We start from the raw sequence: 10,538 nt of genomic DNA on the forward strand, positions 1-10,538 counted from the left end.
TCAATATTATTATCTTTAAACAAGAGAACTTGATTTACTAAAAATAAAATAAATTAAACAAAAAAATAAAAAATAAAAACTCATAAAAAATTAACAGTAAAATATTGCAAGAAAATAATAACTGAAAAACTCAAATAAAAATTTATATTAAATTTAAATATTTAAATGTTTTGATAAAATAAATAAAAAAATAAAAAGAAAGCACTTTATCTACAATATATTATTTAAACTACATATGAAAAGAAAAAGTAGTGTTTTTTGAAAATGAAAAGTTGAGTAATAATGTGTAACGTCGATTTCGAAAATTTCAATTTTTTCTCTTAATAACACTTTTTTTTTTAATAAAAGTCTTAAATAATATTCTTAATAAGTTCTCTTTTTAAAAATTATTAATGGATTTATGATACAATTAATAAATCTTAACAAGTGCCCTTAAGGCACTAGTTAGCATTGCCCCAAGGACAATTTTATACTAATTGAAAAGACTAGTGATTATTATAACTGTTTTTCAAACTATGATGATGAGTTAATAGATTTTATTCTAAAGTGCTTTAATCGATAATTAAGGTTAAGGTTTTGTAACAAAAAAAATAAACTCACAACACTTTATAAATTCTAAACACTAATTAAGGTGTGTCTTTTATTTTGAATGATTGAGTGATACAAACATATAGTGGTCTCTTAAAGAGCACAGCAACACTTATTTTGTCCATTTGGAGAATAACAATATCCACCGTTTTGAAATCCCCTTTCATTACATTGTATAATACATTTTTCATTTGAACTAACATGACAAAGATTTACGCAACATACTGCTGGTCGTTCATATCTTCCATAAGGACAATTTAGTTCCAAACTAGTAACCGATCCTCCTGAAACAAACCAAAAATTCTCACATTCAAACTAGTAAATTGATTCATAAAATTAACTAAAAGAAATAGAACTAACTTTTTCCTTTACCTGAAATTAAAATCAGAGTAATCCATAAAACACCCAAAAGATAAGAAGATTGATAGCTTTGACGAGAAGTCATTTTGTTGGATTTCACTTTGTATTTTCTTGTGTGTTACAAGACTAAAATCATTCGTATTATATAGACTAAATAATTTGTTGGGTTAATACTACTTTATCCCCTGCTATATAGGCGAGATTCGGTTTACCCCCTCTAAAAAAAAATTATTGGACAAACCTTGCAAAATAAGGATTCCATCAAATTTGACCCTGATCAAGTTTTTTGGCCAAGATTCTCTTAATATCATTTATTTTTATTATATTTCATTAAAAATCAGTGAGTGAAGACTTATTTTGGTCTCTCACAAAAATTAGACAACTCAAATTAGTCCCTCACAAAAAAAACCCGATTTAATCTCTTATAAAATTTAACCGAACCATATTAGTCCTTATGTTAATATTTTTTTTAAACCGATTTTTTTTCATACTTTTAAACCGTGATTGGACTGCCACGTTGACTTTTAATTTTTATTATTCATTTTTCAAATACTAAATTAATTTATAATTATAGTTTTATATTTAAACAATTATGAATTAATAATATAAAAAAAGTCAAAATTGTTTTTTATATGGAATTGAACCGAGAACCTCTAACCAATATCTTAAGTCTTTACCACTAGTCCAATGTAGATTCATGACAAATAATTCCTCCTATAGTTTTTAGTAATATTAAATGATTTTGAATTTAAAACAAAAAAGTTAAAATTTGTACGAATGAGGTCTTAAACCCAAGTCCATTCAAGTTAAATGACAGTCACTTTATGACTAGATAAATCAATTTCAATTGTTAATATTCTTAATAATGAAAACTTAAGTTAATCATTCAGAACAAACATTTATTTAATTTAAATAACAAACAAATATATATTTGTATAGTTGTAAAGTGATTATCATTTATCGGACTTAGATTTGAGACCTCCATGGTACAAATTTATAATTTTTGTTTTAAATTCAAAATTATTTAATATTATTACCGACAAAGACTTAAGATATTGTTTAAAAATCTTGGGTTCGATTCCTTACAAGAATTAATTTTGGTTTTTTGGATATTGTTAAATCAGAATTATTTAAAAATGAAATGAAATTTATTAAATAAAAATTGTTTAAAAAAGAAATTAAAATTAAAAATTAATTCAGTATTTAAAAAATAAAATACAACGTGACATTCTAGTCACGGTTTAAAAGTAGGAAAAAATCGATTTGAAAAAATATTAGTAGAAGGACTAATATGGTCCGGTTAAATTTTGTAAGGAATTAAATCGGGTTCCTTTTATTGTGAGGAACTAATTTGGATCATATAATTTTTGTGAGGGATTAAAATGGCTATTCACTCAAAATCAGTAGTCTAATGTTTGAAAATTTATTATATTATAAGACTTTTTTAAGGATATACATTTTATAAATACTTGTATAGAGGTATTAATCAATAAAAAGTAAAATAAAAAATATGCCAGTCATTATTATATAATTAATAGTAATATTATAATATTAATATTAAAATTAATTAATACAATATTATAATACTAACAATAAAGTTTAATTTGATTAAAATTTAATTAGCTAGTATTAATATTAAAATACTGACACTAAAGTTTAATTTGATTACAATTTAATTAGCTAGTATTAATATTAAAATACTAACACTAAAGTTTAATTTGATTACAATTTAATTAGCTAGTATTAATATTAAAATACTAACATTACAATTTAATATATATATATATATATATATATATATATATATATATATATATATATATATATATATATATATATATATATATATATATATATATATATATATATATATAGGGACGATTCAAGTGAGAACACTTGGTTATTATGAAAAATGAGAACTATAAATCACGATCATTAAATTTTGATTTGTTGATTTTAATGAACTGGATTGGTTTCTCTTTCTATGATGCTTAATATTTATTTTAAATCAACATGGAAAGAGAAGCCAATCCAGTTCATTAAAATCAACAAATCAAAATTTAATGATCGTGATTCATTGTTCTCATTTCTCATAATACTAACAATCCAGTTCATCAGATTTAATTAACGATTAAGATTTATTAATTTCATATTAAGAGCATATTATTAGAATTTTTTATCATGCTCAGGATTTAAAAATTGTATAAAATGAAAATCTTTCTAAAAATATTTTTTATTTGCTTTAATTATTAGTATAATATCACAATAGGAAAATATTTTTGAAAATGTTATGCTTAAAATTTAAATATTATCACAATAATTTTCTATTCTCTCTAATATTTTGACTCTTAAAATATTTATTTTAATTTGATCTATAATCTATTTCGATTGGAAAAATAAAATAAATTATAATATATTTATGATATACTTAAAATTGATATAGTTTTATTTATTATTTAATTTTGAGTAATACTGTAAATATAGTCTTTAATTTATACTTTAAAATTCATATTATTAAATTATCACCTATATTTTCTTTTAATTAGAAATATTTTAGAATGTAAAATTATTACCTATATTTTAATTAGTTTATTTATTTGCTATTGCGACCATTTTTAATTTAAAAACATTGTTTATGTGTTACTTACGTTTTTTATTTGTTTAAAAATAGTGAAATTATTACTTACATTTTAAAATTTTATAAGTTGTTAATTTAATGTGACCATTTTAAATTAAAACATATTATTCATCTATAGCCTATATTTTAATTTTATTTATAACCTATAAAATTTATTTCTCCTTTATAAAGAGCACAACATTATTGAATATTTGTCTATTTTGCTCATTATATTTAAATATTTCATTAAAAGATAATCTATTCAAAAATATTTTCTATTTCCTATAATTGTTAGAATATTATCATAATAGTATAATAGTATATTTTCTATTTATTTAATATTATGTTCTATTTATAATCATATAACAAATACAATTATATGAGTTTTAAAGTATAAATTAAAGTTATGTTTATTGTATTATAATTCAAAATTAAATAATGAATAAAATTATATCAATTTTAAAGTATAAAATAAATATATTATAAATAACTAATTTTTTTCCAATCAAAATAGATTATCGATCAATTTAAAATAAATATTTGAAGAGTAAAAATATTAGAGAGAATAGAAAATTGTTGTGCTACTATTTAAATTTTAAGTATAATATTTTTGAAAATATTTTTCTATTGTGATAATATACCAATAATTAAAGCAAATAAAAAATATATTTAGAAAGATTTGCTTTTTATAGAATTTTTAAATATCAGAGATGATAATAAAAATCCAATAACATGTTCTTAATGTAGAATTAATAAATCTTAAATGTTAATTAAATCTGACGGTTGTTATCAATAGTTTTCATTTCTCACAATAGATATTACTATTAGTTCTCACCGGATACGCTTCATATATGACGTATCATATGAGAATGACATTTTAATGTGAAAATATGAGAATAAATATAAACTATTAAATTTTAAAATAAATGGTGGAGATTATGTGTCAATATTTTTTTCTCTCTCCTTCATTATTTATTTTAATAATGGAGGAGATAAAAAAGGATTGAAACATAATCTCCAACATTTATTTTAAAATTTAATGGTTTACATTCATTGTCATGTTCTCACATAATATATATATATATATATATATATATATATATATATATATATATATATATATATATATATATATATATATATATATATATAGCGACTCCGGTGAGAACACTTAGTTTTTATGAGAAATAAGAACAATAAATAATAAACGTATGATTTTATGTAATGAGAATCAATGGATGTAATTATTTTAATCTTCCGTACACCTATTTCACCGGAAAACTACATTTTGGAGTTTTAATATTTAATGTTTCCTTCTCTCATATTCTCTTTCCTCTCATTTTCTATTTCATTCATGGATTTGTCCATTCTTATCAAATTCCCTCTATCTCCGTGCTCAAACTCCTTATATATTACATTTAGAACTACACACATACCATACCTTCATTTTCACAATTTCCAACTATTCTTTATTGACCGTCACCATGGTAGTTTGTTCGGTGATCATTGTGACAGCGGAAACGTAAAATCAATGGCGACCACGAGAGAGAAAGCAATCGTTGAATGAATGAAATAATTTTATTTATTAGTTTCTATGTTTTTAGATTTATTTGATAATTTGAACTCAAAATTGTAATGAAAAAAAAACTCTATAAAACTAGCAACACAAATTGGTTATTGGGATATGTGTTTCCCATTTTGTTTAGCATGTTAACCACACCAGTCACACTAATGTTTAATAAATTTCTCAAACCCCAAGGTTTTGAAAAAGATGAATGTTACATATAACAAAATTTTATTTATTTTAAATTCTTGTTTGTAATTTTTGTTTCTACTAACATGATGTGATGATTGAGAATATAGATAGTGAAAATAAAACTACTGGAACACTCTATTTATTTAAGTATTAAAAATTGATAGCATAAAATAAATAAAAAATAACTCCACTTATTTAACTATATAAGCATTTGTTCTACACCAAACTATATTTAAAATTAACTAAAATCAATAACTCCAAGTAGCAGCAGAACCCAGATGTCTTCAGTATCAGAATTAAGTCGGAATACTCCATGTTCTCCATTCAAGCAGTCTATGTTCTCTATTTCCTGCATAATATTATTTAATAAATAAGATATTTACTATATATTTAGAATACGTATGGTTATCTATTTAGTTTCAAATAAAAGAATGACTTACTAGATTAAGTAGTTGATGTAGTAGGACAATTTCGACTATCATGATATGCATATTGACCACATGATTTACATAATCTTGTTCATTTTCCTTGTTGTTCAATAGCCACCTCTTTTCCTCCTTTAATTCGTTTTCCGCTTCCTTTAGTCTTTGAAATTTGTGGTGGATGAATTTCAACTTCTTTTGGGAGATTGCATCCTATGAAGGACTCTATTTCTTTTGCTTTAGTTTGTGTAGAATCATCTTCAAGTTCAGCCAACTGTTTTTTCATGTTAGTAGTTTCATTTATTACAAGGAGTAATTTTTCCTTGTTATGTCCAGCTATATGCATACAGCTAAAAAACAAATCCCATGCATTGGATATTAGTTGACTTTCATTTTTTGTCTTAGAACAACCTTCAAACACCTCATCATCAATATTAAAAATAGGCTTGCTAGTTGCCAACTTGGTCCACCTACTCACAATGTAATGGCTTGGTAATTCATTTATACCTTTTACCTTTAGAACACAAAGTATGTGTCTACATAATAAGCCTTGAGATTGAAACATTTTGCATGAACAATTTGCACTATAATCAAAACCATTGTAAACTACTTCACGCAATTTACGATTGACACTGGTATTATCAACTATATCTAATATTTCCACTCCATCTTTCTCTTTTTTATTTTCGACTCCACAATCAACACAAGCAATCCACATCTCTTTTTGAAATATGTAAAAAATTTCATGAGTATAAATATCTCTTCCATGTTTCTCTAAATCACGGTCTAGCTTTAGTATTGGCTGAGAGTGTAGTGAAGCATTATCAGCAAGTACTTCCTTGTGCCTTTGAGATTCTATTGCCGATTCAAATCTCATCCAAAACTCAACCAAACCAATCTTAGAATTCAAAAAATTGCAATAAAAAGAATTTTCACTCTCAGATATAGATGTTGTTCTCAATATTCCGCCCAAAAATATGTTTTTAAAGTAAGCTGGAATCCACATGCTTCTAATATCATACATATGCGAGAGCTAATCATTCTTTTGCAGGTCAAACTTAATCATGATAGAATTCCATGTTGCTTCAAATTCTTCAGGTGTCTCTGAACTCCAAACACATGACTTGAAACTACTATTAAACTCATCATTGGAATTTAAAGAAGCGCCCACCTTTTCAGAGACTTTTTTCATGATATGCCACATGCAAAATCTATGTCTCGAGGAATCAAAAATCCTCTCTATTGCAATTTTCATAGCGGGGATCTTGATCTGTTATTATAAGTTTTGGCCTATTTCCTCCCATTGCCTCCAAAAAATTTTCAAACAGCCAAACAAATGATTCAGCTTTCTCATCTGCTAAAAAGGTAGCTCCAAAAATAACACATTGCCTATGGTGGTTCAATCCAGTAAATGGTGCAAAAATTATTGAATATTTATTTGTTTGATATGTAGTATCAAAGGAAATCACATCACCGAACAAAGAGTAGTTTTTTCTACAAATGCCATCGGCCCAAAAAATATGTTTTAGCCAATCTTCAAAATCTACTTCATATGCATAGTAAAATGAAGAATTTTCTTCTTTTTTCCTCTTAAAGTTATCAACAAACACACATGCATCTGAATCTTTGGTTAAGATTTTCAAATCCCTCAAACAATTTTGGAAATCCTTTTGTGTGCATCCAACATTTTCATAACTTCCAAGTTGCTCTTTTAATAGGCGATATGTTTTGGATGGCCCAATATTTTCTCGACTATATGCATATACTATATTCCTATGAACGGGATTCACTTTTCTTGCCGATCTAAGTAGTTGTCTCTTTTTAGGCGTCACAAGTGCATGCGTATGACTTTCATGAAATCGAGAAAGCTCATATTTTCCTTGCTCTAACAACTTGAAAGCGACTTTTGCATTACATCCTTCTCTTGTAAGACTCCTTCTTCTTATATTATTAGTGGATTTTCTTTCTTTTTCTGTTTCTTCTTTCACAGGTTTGTAGCCTTCTTTTGAGCAAACAAAGTACTTCCAACGTTTCACTCCTTCTTTGTTTTTACTTTCAGACGAGCATCGCACACTAAATCCAACAGTGTGTGCATATTTTTTATAAAATTGTTCACCATCTTCCAATGTATCAAATAGTTGTCCTATTTTAGGCTTTAATTCGTTTTCACAGTTTGGCACCCATTCAATTAACTCTGAAGTAGGATTGTTCACTATGTTATCAATTCCAAATTCATCGTCGTTATTAAGATCCGAGCTTTTGCAAACATATAACAAATATATAAAAAATATAAGTCTAAAGATTTTGAAAAAAAACAAATGTAAGTTATAATATTTAGAGGAAAAATATTGTTCTAAAAAACTAAAATGTGGAGGACTAAATTTATTTTTTAAAATAGACACTATTTGAAAGACCCCTCTTATAAGAAAATAAAGCTAATATTAAAATAAAAACCTGGTCATGTTGCTTTTTTCATCTATCATAATATCCCTGTAAACAACTACAAATTAGAAAATTCAACACTAAAATAATAATTTAAACAAAAATCAATTATCAATAGAAATAGTTCAAGTGATTAATATAATGGTGGCTTCTAAAATGAGGGCTCTAACAAATCCCTCACCAATGGACCACTTCATAAACAAATAAGAGTCGTTAGATTAATCTAGCTTATCAATATTATCATACATCGTACATACCAAATCACACCTATTTCTCTTCTAACCTCTTCTCCCTTTATCCTTTCTGTGTTCCCTAAATATACCCACCACCATTACAAAGTCCTTTTTGTCTTCCTTATCTTACCATCTCAATCATCACGGCAACATTGAATTAAATAAATTTAGTTGAACTTTTTGAAACCTATCTTCTCAAAACAAGACTTCAAATCAAAATTCTATTTCATTTTGACAGTGGAAGTGAATGATAAAAAACGAAAGTGATGGAAATTGAATATAAGAAAACCTAATTAAATGTTTTTATGTAAAAATGAAATCTTATTTATATATTTGGATTGCAATTTTGTTTGTCATGGCTAGAGATTTAAATATTGACCATTTGTGTTTGAGAATTATGAACATCTAAAAAATTAGTCTCATTAAACAGAAAGTGGTTTGGGTATATCATTCATGGGACAGTAGCCTGTAGGCATATCGGTTTCCTCGAGAAGTTAAAGCAGGGGCGTAAGAGTGGGAGAGAAAGAGGGGGAGTAAGAATTGTGTGAAAAAATACCCACATGTTCTCCTTTTTGTTTTAAACTCGTCTAAACCTTTAATTATTTTTTAAGCAAATCTTATGGTGTACAAAAGTGGTTCACCAATGAATCACTTATTTGATGGTTCATGCTAGATTTCACCTAATATAATATACAAATAAAAAACTTAGCAAAAAGAAATACAAATATAAAAAGAGAATAACAATAGTGCAACATAAAAATTGAAAGGAAAATAGTGTAAATCTCCATAGCTTTTTGCATAGCTATACAAGCTTTTTGCTTAACGTAAATCTATAAAATTTTCAGTTTTTTTTTATCATATGGATGAAGATTGGGTGTAGGATATATCAATACTAATAAGACAAATATACCTTTTAAGATTTTTGCACCGTCTAACACAAATGGTGGTTAAATTTGAAGGACAGCCATACAATAGAAAGAGAGGAAATAAGGATTACTCTGAATAAATATATGGCGCTAGCGGCAAGGCAATTTAGGGATAATGAAACGCTCAAAAAGTTTAGTCAATGTAGTTTTCCTGTGAAATAGGTATACGGAAGATTAAAATAATTATATCCATTGATTTTCATTAAATAAAATCATTCGGTTATTATTTATTGTTCTCATTTCTCACAATAACCAAGTGTTTTTACCGGAGTCGCTCCCATATATAGAGCGACTCTGGTGAGAACACTTAGTTTTTGTGAGAAATAAGAACAATAAATAATAACCGTCACTAGTACAAAAAGAACAATATAATTTAAAAATTTACACCCGATATTCTAAAAACGGGTGTAAATTAGAAACGTCATGGCAATTTTGTAAATAAAGTTTCATTTTAAGGATTAACATGCGACAAATTACACTCTATTTATTAAAAATCGGGTGTAAATCAAAAATATTATTATAATCAAATCTTAATTACTCCCATTAAATTTAAAACGGGTGTAAATTTAAATTGCTTAAAAAAATTATTTAATTTTATAACTCAACTCGACACTGCAAATGAACATATCCACAATCTTCAAACATTTGTTTCATTGACGCATCTAAACCTGCAAGAGAGTTTCCTACATACAACTTCACTTGCCTCACTATTCAGATCGCAACAACGCACATCTGCAGCACATCGACACAACCTTATCCTTCAAGCAGATTCAACAGCAACCACAGTGCATCAACAATAGAAGCACAACCTACAGATCCTCCATTTTTAATATCAACTTTCAACACTGATTTCCACCAATCTTCAACGCAATCGCAAACACCGACGCAAGCTTGACCTCACGGACCACATCATCATCGGCGAAAATGAAAAATGACATACACAACTGCAACGATTCGAGAACACAGGTGACCTCAACGCAGCAACGTCATTGATCATCGTTATCTGATTCAATCTACAATAACGATTCAGGACGCTTCCCTAACGATATTTTCGCTCATTTTTAACCAAAACCAAAGGCACCCCAATAGAAAGAGACAAATATACCTTTTAAGATTTTTGCACCGTCTAACACGAATTTATTTGTCATTTTTTAGTTTAATATTTTTTTTATTAATATTGAAATAAAAATAAAA

General features: G+C 26.3%; 1 pseudogene; it reads right to left on the minus strand.

Moving 5' to 3' along the window:
- Nucleotides 1-5,765: 5,765 nt before the first annotated feature.
- On the minus strand, nucleotides 5,766-8,517 carry LOC131659745 (protein FAR1-RELATED SEQUENCE 5-like; annotated as a pseudogene).
- Between the last annotated feature and the right edge of the window lie 2,021 nt (nucleotides 8,518-10,538).

The sequence above is a fragment of the Vicia villosa genome, linkage group LG3 (genome assembly GCF_029867415.1).
Source record: "Vicia villosa cultivar HV-30 ecotype Madison, WI linkage group LG3, Vvil1.0, whole genome shotgun sequence".
NCBI lineage: Eukaryota > Viridiplantae > Streptophyta > Magnoliopsida > Fabales > Fabaceae > Vicia > Vicia villosa.